Below are 18,998 nucleotides of genomic sequence, written 5' to 3' on the forward strand. Positions count from 1 at the left end.
TTGTACCTGCAGTACTACAGGGCCACTAGATGAGGAAACTGCTGTTATTTAAAATATATTTAACTTGCCTCCCCTACATGTTTCGTGATGCCAGTCACGTCATCAGGGGTGTCTGAGGCATATGGTGCGCGGGGCCAATTGTTAGTACTTATATAGACCATAGGGAACCCCTCCTACCTTGGATGCTCCAATCATTTACTTCCTTGATTCTTTATACCAACATCTATCCAATTGAATTCGGGAATAGATTTTGGTCTTTTCCCAAACATAGTCCTTGTATCTATGGAATAGAGCTAACACACTTTTTACTGGATACGCTGGTGTGCTGCAGTCAAATCTTTTTTTTTTTTGTCTATATGTGTATATATATATATATATATATATATATATATATATATATTTATTATTATTATTATTATTATTTTTTTTTTTTTTTACTCATATTTACTATAAAAACTTGATTTAATTGAAATGCTATTTAATGATGATTATTTCCATTCAATGCCACATCTGAATGTGTACACAGGCTAAACAAAGAGCTAAAGTAAAATAATTTTCTAATGTTACAGGGACAGCAGAGGAATAAGGCCAGTTTTCTATTGTAAGGAAGCCCGGAGGTGTTGATAGCAGGTGAATGATGGCTGTCGTGAGGTGTCAGACGATGTGTTAGCAGGATCACTAAACAGAGTCGGGCACTGGAACCATCAATAAAAGACAGTGTTGGAGGTGAGGAGTGACACGAGCTAATGTGGTTTCTGGGCTTTTGGACGACATTATAATAAAAACACAAAAGAATAATAATCATGTATGGACGTTCCATGTAGCTCACATTATATTTTAGAACATAATCCGTTTGGAAGCATTAAAGGAAAACCAAGCTGCCAAGCTGAGGTGTGCAAGTATTTATACCAATTTGTCTTAGGAACATTTTGTGCCATTTTCCTTATTTAGTGCATTGCTCCTAAAAAGTTTCTACATAGTTTTTTATGTAGTTTAGAAGTTTACGAATTAGGATATAAATCTGTTTTCCCTTAGTCCTTTCAGCAGCACAAGTAGTGGGGATATCTCCGGCCTGTGAACTGATAGGACAGATGGAACTTTTAAAGGTTAAATGAGTATTCCAGGATTTATTTATGTGACTATGCTACAGGGGCTGTAAAGTTAGTGTCGTTCATAATATAGTGTCTGTACCTGTGTTTCATGGCTGGTCTCACAATTCTTCATTCTCGGTGTTTATTTTTAGCAGCATACAAAATAAGTGTCATCTTGGACCTTTCCCAGGTTGCAGTGCAGACCGAGACATTACATCACTAGTCAGGTGGTGAAAGGGAGCATGTCTGGGCTTCAATGGATGGAGGGACCAATGGGTGGGAGGAAGATCAGCCTCATAAGGGCTGCTGGGAAATGTAGTTTGAAGCACAGCCCACATGGAAGGGAGCCTAGCTGTGCTGCAATGGTCAGTCATCTCCCACCTAGAAACAAGGGATCCTGGGAATTGTAGTTGAAGGGAGGACACAGAAACAGGAAATATCCAGTTCACACAATCAAGCCAGCAGCGTGATGGGAGACACAGGACACGGCCATTTACCACCAACACAAGCATGGATCCTTAGTAAGTATGCCTGGGTGTCTGTACTGGCTGACAGGTAATTAGTAAAGTCACCTTATGTGACTAACCCCTTTAAGCCATAATATAAAAGGACCCCCCCTAAACTTCAACCCCTTGTGTCAAATATTGATTACAGACTGTCTAGAAAAAAGGAAGATAGTCTTGTGCTGCTGAAAGGACTATAGGATATAAGATTTACATTCTAAATTGTAAGTTTCCCTTGTTCCCTACAGGCAGCATATATAGATGGGGGTATAGCAAGAAGGAAGGGAAGGGTCCTATGGAGTTCTTTTCCTGAAACTATTATGTATTATTTATTTGGAGTGTACTATGAGGCTGAGCTACAAATCTGGAAAGCAAGTTTTATAATAAAATATACAAAACACAGGCAATCCCAACGCGTTTCTGTCCGCATGCATTACCATGAGCCGCATCTAACGCCAGGACACGCACCCGGCATCCTGCCCCTGCAGGACTTTGCCAGTCACGCCGCTCAGCGTCATCGTTTGGAGTTATCATGCAGCCTGTGGGATCTATGTTGTTACGCCGAGCGCTCCGGGTCCCCGCTCCTCCCCGGAGCGCTCGCTACACTCTCGCTACTGCAGCGCTCCGGTCAGATCCACTGACCCGGTGCGCTGCGATACCGCCTCCAGCCGGGATGCGATTCGCGATGCGGGTGGCGCCCGCTCGCGATGCGCACCCCGGCTCCCGTACCTGACTCGCTCTCCGTCGGTCCTGTCCCGGCGCGCGCGGCCCCGCTCCCTAGGGCGCGCGCGCGCCGGGTCTCTGCGATTTAAAGGGCCACTGCGCCGCTGATTGGCGCAAGTGGTTCTAATTAGTGTGTTCACCTGTGCACTCCCTATGTATACCTCACTTCCCCTGCACTCCCTCGCCGGATCTTGTTGCCATTGTGCCAGTGAAAGCGTTTCCTTGTGTGTTCCTAGCCTGTGTTCCAGACCTCCTGCCGTTGCCCCTGACTACGATCCTTGCTGCCTGCCCCGACCTTCTGCTACGTCCGACCTTGCTTCTGTCTACTCCCTTGTACCGCGCCTATCTTCAGCAGTCAGAGAGGTTGAGCCGTTGCTAGTGGATACGACCTGGTCACTACCGCCGCAGCAAGACCATCCCGCTTTGCGGCGGGCTCTGGTGAAAACCAGTAGTGACTTAGAACCGGTCCACTAGCACGGTCCACGCCAATCCCTCTCTGGCACAGAGGATCCACTACCTGCCAGCCGGCATCGTGACATATGTCTTAATAGCTGGATGCCACTGCTGGATCCTGACTGGATAATTCCCAGGCTATGTGACGCATTTGGGCATGGTTATATTTGTATATGAACATGCATCTAATCTTTTAGATATATTTGGCACCACGTATTAGAACAAGGCATAAATTTGACACTGATTGTGATTTCTTGATCTGGTAGCACGTAGGTTCCCCTGAGGACGTCCCCATGCTGGGAGTAATTTATGCATGCAGAAAGAAACACCCCTTAAATTATACTTCTTTTTTGATACTTGGTCTGATAGTGGTCTGTGGGGTAGATATCCAGCATTTGTGTAGCCTAAACTAATTACAAAATCTTAGATTGAGTGTTTCCCTGAAAATAAGACATCCCCTGAAAATAAGACCTAGTCGAGGTTTTGCTGAATTGCTAAATATAAGGCCTCCCCGAAAGTAAGACCTAGCAAAATTTTTGTTTGGAAGCATGCCCGCCGAACAGAATACCAGAGCATGCGCCTGTGATTCTTTTTAGCCTTCTGCTGTTGTCCCCTACCTTTACCGTCCATTGCAGAGCAGCTGCATGCAGGACATGAAGACCGTCACCTGCCGCCAACCCCAATGTTCCCTTCCACGGCCGTCACTTGTAAATGTGCAGGCAAGGCATCAAGAGGCCTGTCGCCTGCCACCATCCCCGTTGTCCCCTATCGCCAGATGTAGATCTGCAAACAGTCTGCCGTTATACCGTCGAGTGTGCTGTAGTGAGCTCCCCCTGGTGGCCTGAAGCAGTCATACTGTACGCTCTGTCCCTGCTGTGCGAGTCTGCTTTGATGAGCTCCCCCTAGTGACTGGAAGCTGTAATACCGTCCCTGATCTACAAGTGGTCCATGAACTGCTGTGGGAAATCGTTACAGTCTCCAGACAGTGTGTGGGAGTCAGGTACTTTACAGCCCTTATATAAATGTACATTTTTTTTTGTTCAACAATAAATGTGAATTCTTCTTCATGGAAATATAAGACATCCCCTGGAAATAAGACCTAGCGCATCTTTGGAAACAAAAATTAATATAAGACACTGGCCCTCATTTACTATTCTAAACCCGACCTCTTTTGTCGGGTTTTTTTGTCGCATATTTGTTTGCGCCATGTCGCAGACATCTTGCGCCAGTCTGCGACACGATGCGACATTTTTTCCCAACGGACCCGATGTGGATTCTCCCAAACCCGAAAAAGGGGCGTAACCCGACATTTCTGAGCTTTCCCACGTATTTATTAAGGTTTCCAAACCGAATTTGTTGAATTGTTGTGGATTTTTTCCCGACAGCTCAGAGGAGTTGGAAACCAAAACCAACAAAACCCACGTGCGACAAACAGGATGCGACATAATAATAAATATCAGGGGAAAAAAGCAATCGGGTAAGATAGCAAGATAGACTTACAACCCGATTTTCTTAGTAAATGAGGGCCACTGTCTTATTTTTGGGGAAACATCCAATCCCTAACATTCACCTAAGATTGATAATACTGCCCCCCAATCATACTTTGGGAGACACCCACCATATACAGCTAAAAAACCCTTACCTATTAGCTAGGTACAGACTATACCCAGCACTGCGATTGGCATGTGATGTTATCAGCCGCGCGCCGTGGCGCGCGCACTGACGATGGCTCATAGGAAACCAGATCATGTGATCATGTGTCCGTGTCACATGATAAGAGAGTACTTAGCATTGTACTTGTAATTTATCTATTGTGATGATAAGTGTCCTGAGGGGCCTGTATAGGTATATACAGATATATCCATTGGTATCATAGACCCTTTGCCCTTACGATTGCCGTCACATTGCTGTAAGAATATGATGACATCATTTCCCTACTGCATATGGTGTACATTAAGTCACACCCATCTTTTATTTCAGTTGTTGACCTCCTTTAATCCTGCGACCAAATGGTGGGGTCCACACCTTAGAAGGGTTCATTACTGGTGACCGGGCAAAATAAAATGTAAAAAGTGCTGAGGGAGGCCCCACGTAAATATCCCCTTAGGGGTGGGTACAGACAGACGGAATTATCAATAACACAGGGATTATGGAGCATTGTAATGGATAAACAGAGCCCGGACCCATTTAAAAAAAAAATTAAATGAAAGTAAATATATAAATAAATTTATATTTATTTATTTATAAATATATTTTTATAAATATTAATGTATAATATATATATATATATATATATATATATAGAGATAGATAGATAGAGATATATAGATCAGGAGATCGTATGACATACATGCACAACATTCGTTAGGTGGGGAAGCTGAGCCTCCTTCATATCCAGTGTGTGCCAGTTTCCATCTGCAATGACCGATGTAAGAGATAACTCCGCTGTCGGTCATTCACCTGATGTGGCTACTGCATCATCTAGGTCAGTGTTTTTCAAAACAGTGTGTCTCTAGCTGTTGCAAAAACTACAAATCCCAGCATGCCTGGACAGCCTTCGGCTGTCCGGGCACGCTGGAAGTTGTAGTTTTACAACAGCTGGAGACACACTGTTTGGAAAACACCGATCTAGGTAGTTACCTGACAGGCGTTGGTCATGTCAAGGTTTAAAAAAAAAACACCCCCCCTCAAAGCAATAATAGGGTGCAGATCAGCTGTTACGGCGGTCACTTCAGTTCCAGCATTACAGCCTGCTATAAGATCCCTGTATAAGAGTACTGTATAAGATCCCTTTTACAAGACTCCTAAGGGGAACAGAACAAGTGTTTAAAAAAAGTTTCTTTACATAGTGTTAAAAAAAATGTTTAGAAAAATATATTTAAAAAATCGTCCCCAATAAAAAAATCAAATCTCAACCTTTTCCCATGCATTAAAGAAACAAATTTAAACTGCAAAAAAATGTCAAAGAAAGTATTTTTTTTTAAAAAAAGAAGAACTCCATCAAAACTAACTTATCCCCCCTCCCCCCCACCCAGGATCTCTGGATCGAAACCCCAGCTTTCAGTAAAGAGTGCATGCAATAGACAGCACGCACTCCATTCATTTCTATGGGAGTGCCAGAGATGTCTGAGTGCTGTACTCGGGCTTCTCTGCCACTTCAATGGAAATGAATGGAGCACGTGCTGTCTACCGCACATGCTCTTATTGAGAGCCGTGGTCTCGTTCCAGAGACTGCTGGGTCTGATAAGCTACTTATCCCCTATCCCAGTGGCAGGGTTGGGTTGCCACCTTTCTTGCAAAAAAGCACCGCCCATGCTAATTTGCATAATAAATTATATATGCGTAAAATCACAGGATACACATATGCGGGGGACATTTTGTCCTTTTCTGACCCCCATAACTTTTTTATTCCTCCTTATATGGGGCCTGTATGAGGGATCATTTTTTGCGCCCCGATCTGAAGTTTTTAACAGAACCATTTTTATTTTGATGTGACTTTTTGATCATTTTTATTTTTTTTATTAAATGCGGGGGGGGGGGGGGGGGGGGTGCAGTTAGTTACTAACTACAACTCCCAGCTTGCCCTGATACAGTCTGTGGCTCAGCAGCTGCCCCAAAACGAAAACTACAACTCCCAGCATGTTGGACTATATAGTGGTATATAGTATAGGTCAGTGTTTTCCAACCAGGGGTGCCTTCAGCTGCTGCAGAACTACAACTCCCAGCATGTTGGACTATATAGTAGTATGTAGTATAGGTCAGTGTTTTCCAACCAGGGGTGCCTCCAGCTGCTGCAGAACTACAACTCCCAGCATGTTGGACTATATAGTAGTATATAGTATTGGTCAGTGTTTTCCAACCAGGGGTGCCTCCAGCTGTTGCTAAACTACAACTCCCAGCATGCCCAGACAGCCAACGTCTGTCTGGGCATGCTAGGAGTTGTAGTTTTAAAAAAGCTGGAGGTGCTCTGGTTGGGAAACCCTGGTATAGTATATGGTGCAAGATTGCGGAAGTTGGAGGATTAGTTGGATAAATACCGGCCATTGCATTGCCGTTTTTTTAATATAAAAATACCGGCAGAATGGTCAAAATACCAGCTGTGTTGGTAAAATATAGGCCAGGTGGGAAGGGGTTAAAATCAGAAAATTGGAAGGAAGATGAACACTAAGCGGCACCATCTCACACACTTCTCCCCAGTACATGGATCTTTATGTCTTTGTTGTACTTGAAAATCAAGCTATCAATCATTGCGTTTACAATTGTTTTGTAAAACCCAAATTACATCTCTGCGCCCCCTCCTCCCGCTCGCTGCCATGTGAAAATATTTTCGAAATGAAAACCCCCCTTTCCATCCAATTTCATGTATCTGCAGAACAGCGCAGCTATCTGGGTGTTCCTTCATGTACATTTTAAGAAATTGCTCTCCAAATTTCCGTAGTTTGGGGTTTAGCGGAGCGACCTTGCCAACATATTACTTTAAATTTCTAGTATGATACATTGTCCTAAGCTTTTCACCTTCTGGACTATTTTTTTATTGTAAACTTTAAACATAGAAAGAAGCAAGAGTTCGACTATTGGGAATGGGAAACAAAACAAAATAGGTAAAAGGAAATCAATGGGGTTGCTAACAGCTACTAATATGGTATTGCTGAAATACAGAGAACCCAACTAGAAAGAACACATAACTGGTCATTGTTAAAGGGGACCCCCATTTGCACGGATGGCTTGATACCTGTTGTTGGTACCCTGATTACCTATGTGAAACCTGAGCCTATAGAAATACAGTGACCCCCGGACCTACGATGGCCCCCACATATGATCAAATCGACATACGATGCTTTTTTATGTCGGGGCCATCGCCTTAAGTGCTATCCGGCAGCGTAAAATGCTTAAGCTGCTGCCGGATAGCAGCTTAATGTTCCCCGTGTGGTGCGGTAAGTATTACTTACCCCTCCACGATGTTCCGGGGTGCCCTCCGGGTCCAGCGCTGGTCTTCCGGTGTCTTCTCGGCCCTCTCCGGTGACGTCAATACGCTGCTGCGCACGTCATCCAATAGGAATGGCGTACGCAGCGGCGTAATGACGTCGCTACACAGGCCCAGTAAGGCCTTGCGGAAGACAGCGGAGGACCGGAGAAGACCAGGAGAGCCCTGCAGAGGACCGGAGATGACCAGGCGAGCACAGCGGAGGCCCGGGTGTCACCATCAGGAGCGACGGGGACACCATCGCGAGCGGCGGGGACAGGTGAGTACAGCTTCCTATACTTTACATTGCACGAATCCCTCAACATACGATGGATTCGACAAACGATGGTTCGTTTGGAACGAATTACCATCGTATGTTGAGGGACCACTGTACACGGAACAAAGCTTTATTATTGTGCATTGACTGAGTGGTCTTACTTGGTCTACATATGACCACCAGGGATGTCATGGTATCAGGGCAAACCAGGGAACATCATTTCTGCCAACAGCCCTCCACTCAAACCTGCATAGGACTATAGACACCAACATAGTATAGGATACCGACATCACCAGCATTGCCATTATGTGATTTGGATCATCATTCAGCCAGGCTGTGGCCCACCCCGATACACCGCCCCTTTAACCAACAATTGCCCCAAAGATGCTGTTCCACAGCAGGCTCCCCCCAATGCTTATACAATACTCCCTGATACTCAAGAGTTCTTCATCAATATAAGGCGCTAACAGTAGACTGCGGCTTGTTATGCCGCCTCCCATTATAGATTACAAATGAAATCTATGCCTAGAGATTCCTTACTGTGAATGGTCCCTAGGGCTATCTACACACACAATAGTCGGGTCTCATTTTGGTCACATTTGTTTACCAAAGCCAGGAGTGGAAATGACACAGAGAAAAAAAAATTATGGAAATATTTGCATCTTTTTTCCCTTGTTGGTTTTACTCGTGGTTTTGGTAAAGAATAGTGACCAAAATGAGGTCCAAAATACTGTGTGTGAACATAACCTCAGGAGAAGAGAAGCAGGAGAACAAAGGACAGGAGAAAAATGTTAAAAAGTTTGAATTTGGACAACCCAGAATGTATATGAATTATACATAATTTTTTTTTTAGATTTATACATTATTTTTTTTTTTGTAATTTGGGCTAATTTATTTTTATATCCAATAATTAAATTTATAATAGAAAGATGTAGTACTAGAAATCAAAAAAATTATTAACAAGTGTGGGAGATCCAGTCCGTAGAACCAGTCAAATAGCAGCACAGAAGTAGCACTGCCAATATTTTAAAGCAACAAAAACATAAATACAGCCTTCACACTCTGGCATAAATAAAACAGAATTTCTCTGTCTATACTGGTGGCTTACTACCAGCCACCTACCACAACATCCAACAGATATGTTACACAGGGTATAATACCACTTTTTTTAAACTTCAAACCTCCTGATCCAAACTCTCATAAGTGCGAATATTCGCATTTTGACACGCCTCACGCCTCCTCCCATAGACATGGATGGAAGGGGTGTGGCGTTTCTGGGTGATGTCACGCCCCCGTCTCGGAGGCAGCGCCTGGCACAGAATGCCGGGGGCTGCACTAAGATAGCGGGGTCCCCAGTGGCGGGACCCTTGTGATCATTCATCTTATCCCCTATCCTTTGGATAGGGGATAAGATGTATAAAGCCGGAATATCCCTTTAACGTAAAAATACGTTTTCCCAAGGGCTACGTGTTGTCTACACTGGATGCATTTTGCCTCAGTTCCTGGTCCAGTGCCTCACCTTTAAGTTATGGTAAGTTTTCCTAGATCAATGGTCTACAACCTGTGGACCTCCAGATGTTGCAAAACTACAACTGCCAACAGCCACTGGCTGTCCGGGCATGATGGGAGTTGTAGTTTTGCAACATCTGGAGGTCCGCAGGTTGTAGACCACTGTACTAGATGTTCCTTTTCAGGGGGGGGGGGGGGGTCTCAGTATTGTCCATAAGAAGTAAGTGGAGTGAAGTTCTACACATTCTCTAGTCTCGGTTCACCTCCTGTAAGCAGGGCCGTCCTTAAGTGTTAAGGCGCACTGTGCGAGCTAACCTTGTGGCGCCCCCCCCCCCCCTATTACCCCATAAACATACACAAAGAGGAAAAAAATCTTTGTAACAAATATTTTCACCAGTCCCCCTTAAGCAGACTCAGACCCCCCCCCCCCCCCTTCACCAGTACCATGTTCTTATTACTCAGTCCCTTGTCACTCATAATCAGTATAAGTCCCCGCACATAATGTTGGCAGTACAGTTCCCCCACATTAGGTTGGTAGTACAGTTCCCCCACATTAGGTGTGCAGTACAGTTCCCCCACATTAGGTTGGCAGTACAGTTCCCCCACATTAGGTTGGCAGTACAGTTCCCCCACATTAGGTTGGCAGTACAGTTCCCCCACATTAGGTTGGCTGTACAGTTCCCCCACTTTAGGGGCAGTACAGTTCCCCCACATTAGGTGCAGTATAGTCCCCCACATTAGGTGCAGTATAGTTCCCCCACATTAGGTGCAGTATAGTTCCCCCACATTAGGTGCAGTATAGTTCCCCCACATTAGGTGCAGTATAGTTCCCCACATTAGGTGCAGTAATAGTTCCCCCACATTAGGTGCAGTATAGTTCCCCCACATTAGGTGCAGTATAGCTCCCCACATTAGGAGCAGTATAGTTCTCCACATTAGGTGCAGTATAGTTCTCCACATTAGGTGCAGTACAGTTCCCCCACATTAGGTGCAGTACAGTTCCCCCACATTAGGTGCAGTATAGTTCCCCCACATTAGGTGCAGTATAGTTCTCCACATTAGGTGCAGTATAGTTCCCCCACATTAGGTGCAGTACAGTTCCCCCACATTAGGTGCAGCATAGTCCCCCACATTAGGTGCAGTATAGTTCCCCCACATTAGGTGCAGTATAGTTCCCCAACATTAGGTGCAGTATAGTTCCCCCACATTAGGTGCAGTATAGTTCCCCCACATTAGGTGCAGTATGGCTTCCCACATTAGGTGCAGTATAGTTCCCCCACATTAGGTGCAGTATAGCTCCCCCACATTAGGTTCAGTATAGTTCCCCCACATTAGGTGCAGTATGGCTCCCCACATTAGGTGCAGTATAGTTCCCCCACATTAGGTGTAGTATGGCTCCCCACATTAGGTCTAGTATAGTTCCCCCACATTAAGTGCAGTATAGCTCCCCACATTAGGTGCAGTATAGTTCTCCACATTAGGTGCAGTATAGTTCTCCACATTAGGTGCAGTACAGTTCCCCCACATTAGGTGCAGTACAGTTCCCCCACATTAGGTGCAGTATAGTTCCCCCACATTAGGTGCAGTATAGTTCTCCACATTAGGTGCAGTATAGTTCCCCACATTTGGTGCAGTATAGTTCCCCACATTAGGTGCAGTACAGTTCTATTTATTATATTTATTAATGACCTTGTAGAGGGGTTGAATAGTAAAGTAGGAATCTTTGCAGATGATACTAAACTCTGTAAAGTGGTAAACACAATAGAGGACAGTGCACTGTTACAAATGGATCTGGATAGGTTGGTGGTTTGGGCTGAGAAGTGGCAGATGAGGTTCAACACTGATAAATGTAAGGTAATGCACATGGGGAAGAAAAATACGGACTGGGATTATGTATTAAATGGAAGAACACTTGGGATGACTGACGTGGAAAAGGACTTGGGAGTCTTAGTTAAAGGGATATTCCAGGAATTTTTTTTATTTGACTATGCTATAGGGTCTGTAAAATTAGTGTAGTTCATAATATAGTGTCTGTACCTGTGTGTGACGGTTTTCTCACAATTCTTCTGTGATTTTCACCCCAATGTTTATTTTTATCAGCATACAAAATTACTGTTGTCTCAGATTATTCCAAGCTTGCAATGCGGTCAAGACCTGACTCACTAGTCAGCTGATTACAGGGAGCATGTCTGCTTAAATGGGTGGAGAGAGCAATCTGCAAGTATTGCAACAGCTGGAGGCACCATGATTGAAAACCACAGGTCTTTTGAATGGATGCAGCTCATTTATGTTTCAATGGGTTGGGTGGCTGATGTGTGGGAGGGAGGAAAATGGTATAATGGGATTTGTAGGCAAACAAGAAAACTGAAAACAGGAAATACAAATTCACAAAAAGCTAGCCACAGTGTTATGGTAATCTCACAGCATAGCCATTTAGCCCAAGACAAGCGCAGATCCTTCCTAAGCATGTCCATTACTGCCTGCCAGATACGTACTAAAATCACCTTATGCTGGATAACCCCTTTAACAGTAAATTTAGCTGTAGGGACCAGTGTCAGGCAGCTTCTGCCAAGTCAAATAAAATCATGGGGGGCATCAATAGGGGCATAGATGCCCACGACAAGGAAATAATTCTACCGCTGTACAAATCACTAGTCAGACCACATATAGAATACTGTGTACAGTACTGGTCAGATCACACATAGAATACTGTGTACAGTACTGGTCAGACCACACATAGAATACTGTGTACAGTGCTGGGCACCAGTGTATAAGAAAGATAAAGTGGAGCTTGAGAGAGTTCAAAGACGGCAACCAGAGTAATACGGGGAATGGGAGGACTACAGTACCCAGAAAGATTATCAGAATTGGGGTTATTTAGTTTAGAAAAAATAAGGCTTAGGGGAGACCTAATAACTATGTATAAATATATCTGGGGACAGTACAGAGATCTCTCCCATGATCTATTTATACCCAGGACTGTATCTATAACAAGGGGGCATCCTCTACGTTTAGAGGAAAGAAGGTTTCTACACCAGCACAGATGGGGATTCTTTACTGTAAGAGCAGTGAGACTGTGGAATTCTCTCCCAGAGGAGGTGGTCCTGGTGAACTCTGTAATAGAGTTCAAAAAGGGGCTGGATGCATTTTTGGAGAGTAAGAACATCGCTGGTTATGTATATTAGAATTATAGGCACAGAACGTTGATCCAGGGATCTATTCTGATGCCATATTTGGAGGTGGAAAGGAATTTTTACCTCTAGTATGAGGGTTTTTTGCCTTCCTCTGGATCAACTCAACTCAGTAGGGACTTATTAGGGGTATAGGTTGAACTTGATGGACTCTGGTCTTTTTTCAACCTTATGAACTATGTTACTATGTTACAGACATACAGCATTCAGCCATGTATGGCTGGAGGCTGTATGCCTGTATACTGCCCCACTTCAGTGTGCCAACCACCGCTTCTCCGGTCCGGGGACCCCGGGGACCGGGGTCACGATCCTTTGCCATGGCCTATGGGCCATAGCAGTAGGTCCCGACACGGGGAGCGGAGGTTGGAACACTGAAGATGATGTGTCGCTGGTGACCTACCATGCACGCGCGTCCTCCTCGATGCTCCGCTCCGCTCTGCTTTTCTCCTATGGGTGCAGATAGATGGATATGAGATAGATAGATAGATGGACATGAGATAGATATGAGATAGATAGATATGTGGTAGGCCTCTGGGGTAGGGGTAATGTAGTCAGGGTATTGCTTCAGTATACCAGGGGTTAAGGTTAACCCTATAGTTTGTGACGCCAGGCTGAGGGCTAGTATGCTGAGATAATTCTCTGGCCTATCGCCGCCCTTCTCAGTAATGACAGGTGCATATGAATAATGACTGAAGGTCCACAAGATAGTTGAACTTGAACTTGGTTAAACTTTACTTAACCCCTTAAGGACTCAGCCCATTTTGGCCTTAAGGACTCAGACAATTTAATTTTTACGTTTTCGTTTTTTCCTCCTCGCATTCTAAAAATCATAACTCTTTTATATTTTCATTGCCAGACTAGTATGAGGGCTTGTTGTTTGCATGACCAGTTGTCCTTTGTAATGACATCACTCATTATATCATAAAATGTATGGCGCAACCAAAAAACACTATTTTTGTGGGGAAATTAAGAAGAAAAACACAATTTTGCTAATTTTGGAAGGTTTCGTTTTCACGCCGTACAATTTACGGTAAAAATGATGTGTGTTCTTTATTCTGAGGTTCAATACGATTAAAATGATACCCATTATTATATACTTTTATATTATTGTTCTGCTTAAAAAAAATCACAAACTTTTTAACCAAATTAGTACGTTTATAATCCCTTTATTTTGATGACCTATAACTTTTTTATTTTTCCGTATAAGCGGCGGTATGAGGGCTAATTTTTTGCGCCATGATCTGTACGTTTTTTTGATACCACATTTGCATATAAAAAACTTTTAATACATTTTTTTATAATTTTTTGTAATAAAATGTATTAAAAAAGTAGCAATTTTGGACTTTTTTTTTTTTACGTTCACGCCGTTCACCGTACGGGATCATTAACATTTTATTTTAATAGTTCGGACATTTACGCATGCGGCGATACCAAATATGTCTATTAAATTTATTTTTTACGCTTTTTGGGGTTAAAATAGGAAAAAACTGGCGTTTTACTTTTTTATTGGGGGAGGGGATTTTTCACTTTTTTTTTACTTTTACATTTTATAAAATTTTTTTTTTTTTACACTTGATTAGTTCCCACCTAATACTGATCTGTTCTATGTATAGGACATAGAACAGATCAGTGTTATCGGTCATCTTCTGCTCTGGTCTGCTCGATCTCAGACCAGAGCAGAAGACGCCGGGAGCCGGAAGGAGGAAGGTGAGGGGACCTCCGTGCGGCGTTCTGAATGATCGGATCCCTGCATCAGCGCTGCGGGCGATCCGATCATTCATTGAAATCGCTTACTGCCGCAGATGCCGGGATCTGTATTGATCCCGCCATCTGAGGGGTTAATGGCGGACGCCCGCGAGATCGCGGGCTTCGGCCATTGCCGGCGGGTCGCTGGCTGCGTTCAGCAGCCAGGATCAGCCGCGCATGACACGGGCATCGCTCCGATGCCCGCGGTTATGCACAGGACGTAAATGTATGTCCTGATGCGTTAAGTACCACCGCACCAGGACGTACATTTACGTCCTGCATCCTTAAGGGGTTAAAGTCTTGCGGTACATCCAATGAACAGTAACAGTCTCATTCAAACAGTCTCTATACAGTTCGGTGACTGACAGTTGTTGCGGACCTTGAATTGTAATATGTCTCTGCATTTAGGGCTAATTTTGAAGATCCGTCTGGATTTAGGGGATAGATAAGGTCCGATGATCTTGCAGAGTGCTTAGGGATTGATACATTCACGGTTAAGAAGAGATCAGCCGTCGCCGCAAGGCTAGGGCCTAAATTTACTGATGACAGCAGCGCAGATCCTTCACTGTCAACAGCCCACGAGGAAAGAGATGCTTACTGCTTGGCAGCACAGGAACAAGAGAGAGATTAATGGCTGCAGCTCCCTTATATGGGCAGGGGCTGAGCCGTTTTGGATTGGTCCAATCAGCTGTCACTCACTGTTACAAAGCATGGTGAGTGATCACCTGACTTCCTCCCAAAGGTCCTTGAACCAAACACCATAGAGTTTACCTGATCACTTGACCCGCAGGTACGTACAGGTAATTAACTAATTATATACATTAGTACTATTATATTTATAGAAATCCTGAATAAACTATTAGTTTAATGACTATCTAGATGAGAGGTGACAAGGGGTGGACTAAATAAGAAGGACCCCGACATCCTAGGGACTCTGGCTATGGAACCTATACACTGGTACTGTATAGGATGCGGTACCGGGACACCACAAAGCCCCTTACTTAAGATAAGTTGACCTCGACGCCTGTCCCCTAAGACAGAGGGACTAGGACTAGAACAGGATGATCTATAAATTTGCTATACATCCTAAGTAAACATTGAACACATTTACATTCTCTGATACTCTTACTAGTATCTGGACTAGACAATAGAAACCTATCTAGACATTGACGCTATCTAGACAATAATGCTATCTAGACATTAATGAAGCTATCTAACCTTTAGTTTCTAACTTCTTAGACATTTTTATTAAGCTTACTTTACATTCTAAAGCTTACTAGATAATTAGGCAGCTATCTGACATGTAGTTGCTAGCTCCTAAGACATTTTATTAGCTCTCTACACATTTTTATGAGGCTAACTAGACATTAGTACAGCTCTATGTACCTTTAGCGTCAAGCTGACTAGACATTTTTCTTATCTCACACATTTTATTCGCCAACAATGAGTTACCTGTTAGTACACATAAGGTATACTGGCTAGCCGGAAGCAAGGTCACAGTAAGATTGGCTGCTAGGGTCTATCGGCTACACGCTACTTACCCCTCGAGCACTTCACATAACCTACCTAGGTTACTTTAAAAATTACGTGTTTAATTCTATATTTGCAAGAACACCTACTGGCCAGGTAGAACGTCTCACACACGCAAAGAAGGAGAAGAAGAAGTGTACCTAACAGTGGCAGGAATTGAATTTCAATAGGCTACAATCCCTAAAGTGTTTTCTTAAGTGAGATATTTATTTTGGTGTATGTACTAGAAATTGAGGTAGTACATTTAAGTCAGTAAGTTAAAGTACTATGTATGTAAGTACTATTTTAAGGGCAATCTTCCCTACTATTTTTGTTGAGAGAGGTGCTAGTGATTGGCGACAGCAAAATACTACACTGTGTACACGTGCAACACACTGACATTCTCTGTGTACAGCTCTGACTCACTTTTTATGTACATAGACATTAGACTATCTTTCTATGTACAAACCTTACTTATTTTTTATGTACACAGACACAAGGATATCTTCCTGTGTACAAGAACCATATATATTTTTACTATACATTTATCAACACTCCAACATGGTTCAAGCGCATTCACCTGATAAGTGCAACATTTAGCATAAGAGTTCTTATGAAGCTGCTGGTATATACATAAAACAGACTTGTAAGGATCAGCAGTCCACCTACACTAGGAGTCCAATTAAAGGGGAATATACAAAGTGGCGTGTAAGGATCAGCAGTCCACCTACACTAAGAGTTCATGGAAGGGAAAGGTAAACACGGCCTTACCACAAATCAGCTGGGTACAGTCCTTAATGAATCTCCTACAGGCTAGGAGTCTCTTGACTTAATAGTCAGGCACAAGCTTAGTGGTTATGTTGCTGAAGTTTGAACTGGAACAATCTTAGCACAATCCTGCTAGGCACAATTCTTGAACTTGGTTGCTGCAAAACAAAAGTGGTTAACACAAGAAACAATCTGACATTACTTTAGAGTCTCTTTAGAGAATATTATTCTTTACTCTTATAGTTCCTCTCTGGGTTCCTCTGTATCTGCCAACATCAGGGGCAGGATTGGTATTGACATAGCTTTGCCACACCACATTGGTGAGGATGGAGTGGTGTAAAGCAGCATTAGAAGGGGACACAGGCTTTCTAGCCGGGATCAAAGTGGGGCAATAGGGCTTGAGTACTATCTCCAAACTAGGATGGACCCATGACTCTTTCGCTGGTACCCTGGAAGCAGGCAAACTCTCCATGTCAGAAGAGGGCCTTGGTACATACGTTGGTACCTCTGGAACAGACAAACTCTCATTGCTCCGAGTGGGTCTAGGTACGGTCTTTGGTGCCCGCAATTTTGGGCTTACCTTCTTGGACTTGAGCAGGACTTGACTCTTGACGGTATGTAGAAAATGAAGAACTTGGCTCTTTGCTGTACATAGAAGATGATGAACTTGGCTGTTGAAGCTCCTCCTCCTTGGGTACGCTGGTGGAGGCTTTAGGAGCAGACCTTGTCGGCCTCAAGTTGAAGGGATTGGACTCACAATCAGTTGACAGAAAATACTTGAAGGGAAGCTGTGTTGGGGCTGTTGGTCTGGTGACCGCTGCAGCCCATTCTTCACGAAGGCTCTGGACGGGGGTGTACTCCACAATTTCACCCACCTCCAAGGTGTAGAACTTCTTATGGAGATATGGCCTTTGCACTGCTTGCCGGTTTACGAGAATGGTCTGCCCAGTGTGGCAGTCAAGGAGTGTCCCATAACCTATGACCTTGTCGAACTTGGCCACAGTTGCTCTTCTTCTTTCTAATGGCTTCTCCCCTTTTTGGGGGTGATCCCATTTACGAATGTACAATGCCTCCATTTCTTTGGTGTTTTCTTTCCACTGTACTTTCTCTTCATGGGGCAAAGGCACGTGCTTGGGGACATAGAGTTCTTTGTGTCGGGCCTTTAGCTTTTCCATCAATTCGGCTAGCTCGGCTTCTCGACGGGCCCTTTCTTTTTCTGCAGTTGGGAATGGTGGGAGTGGCTTCCCAGGTAATGGTTGAAGTACTCTGTGCATGTACTAGATCAGCTCCAGCTCATCTCCGAACACCCATTGCGGCAATTTTGGTGAGCACGGTCGTGCACTTGGCAAGCTTGATCGAGGTATGACCTCAGGGCTGGAGTGTCACGATTCGGCTGGCAGGAGGTGGATCCTCTGTGCCAGAGAGGGATTGGCGTGGACCGTGCTGGTGGACCGGTTCTAAGTTGCTACTGGTATTCACCAGAGCCCGCCGCAAAGCGGGATGGTCTTGCAGCGGCGGTAGCAACCAGATCGTATCCACCAGCAACGGCTCTACCTCTCTGACTGCTGAAGATAGGCGCGGTACAAGGGAGTAGACAAGAGCAAGGTCGGACGTAGCAGAAGGTCGGGGCAGGCAGCAAGGATCGTAGTCAGGGGCAACGGCAGGAGGTCTGGAACACAGGCTAGGAACACACAAGGAAACGCTTTCACTGGCACAATGGCAACAAGATCCGGCGAGGGAGTGCAGGGGAAGTGAGGTATAAATAGGGAGTGCACAGGTGAACACACTAATTAAGCCAACTGCGCCAATCAGTGGCGCAGTGGCCCTTTAAATCGCAGAGACCCGGTGCGCGCGCGCCCTAAGGAGCGGGGCCGCGCGCGCCGGGACAAGACCGACGGAGAGCGAGTCAGGTACGGGAGCCGGGGTGCGCATCGCGAGCGGGAGCCTCCCGCATCGCGAATCGCATCCCGGCTGGGAGAGGTATCGCAGCGCACCCGGTCAGCAGGTCTGACCGGGGCGCTGCAATTGCGAGGATGTTGCGAGCGCTCCGGGGAGGAGCGGGGACCCGGAGCGCTCGGCATAACAGTACCCCCCCCTTGGGTCTCCCCCTCTTCTTGGAGCCTGAGAACCTGAGGACCAGACTTTTGTCTAGGATGTTGTCCTCAGGTTCCCAGGATCTCTCTTCTGGACCACAGCCCTCCCAATCCACCAAAAAAATTTTTTTTCCTCTGACCGTCTTGGAGGCCAGTATCTCCTTCACGGAGA

General features: G+C 44.7%; 1 long non-coding RNA gene across 2 annotated transcripts in view; it reads left to right on the forward strand.

The window, feature by feature from the left end:
- Nucleotides 1–18,998, forward strand: part of LOC130363054 (uncharacterized) — an 81,705-nt gene that overhangs the window by 37,910 nt on the left and 24,797 nt on the right. For both annotated transcript variants that reach the window (XR_008891704.1, XR_008891705.1), the window contains exon 2: nt 570–726. This is a non-coding gene — a long non-coding RNA (uncharacterized LOC130363054). The remainder of the gene's footprint in view (nt 1–569; nt 727–18,998) is intronic.

Source organism: Hyla sarda, chromosome 3 (assembly GCF_029499605.1).
Source record: "Hyla sarda isolate aHylSar1 chromosome 3, aHylSar1.hap1, whole genome shotgun sequence".
In the NCBI taxonomy this organism is placed as follows: Eukaryota; Metazoa; Chordata; class Amphibia; order Anura; family Hylidae; genus Hyla; species Hyla sarda.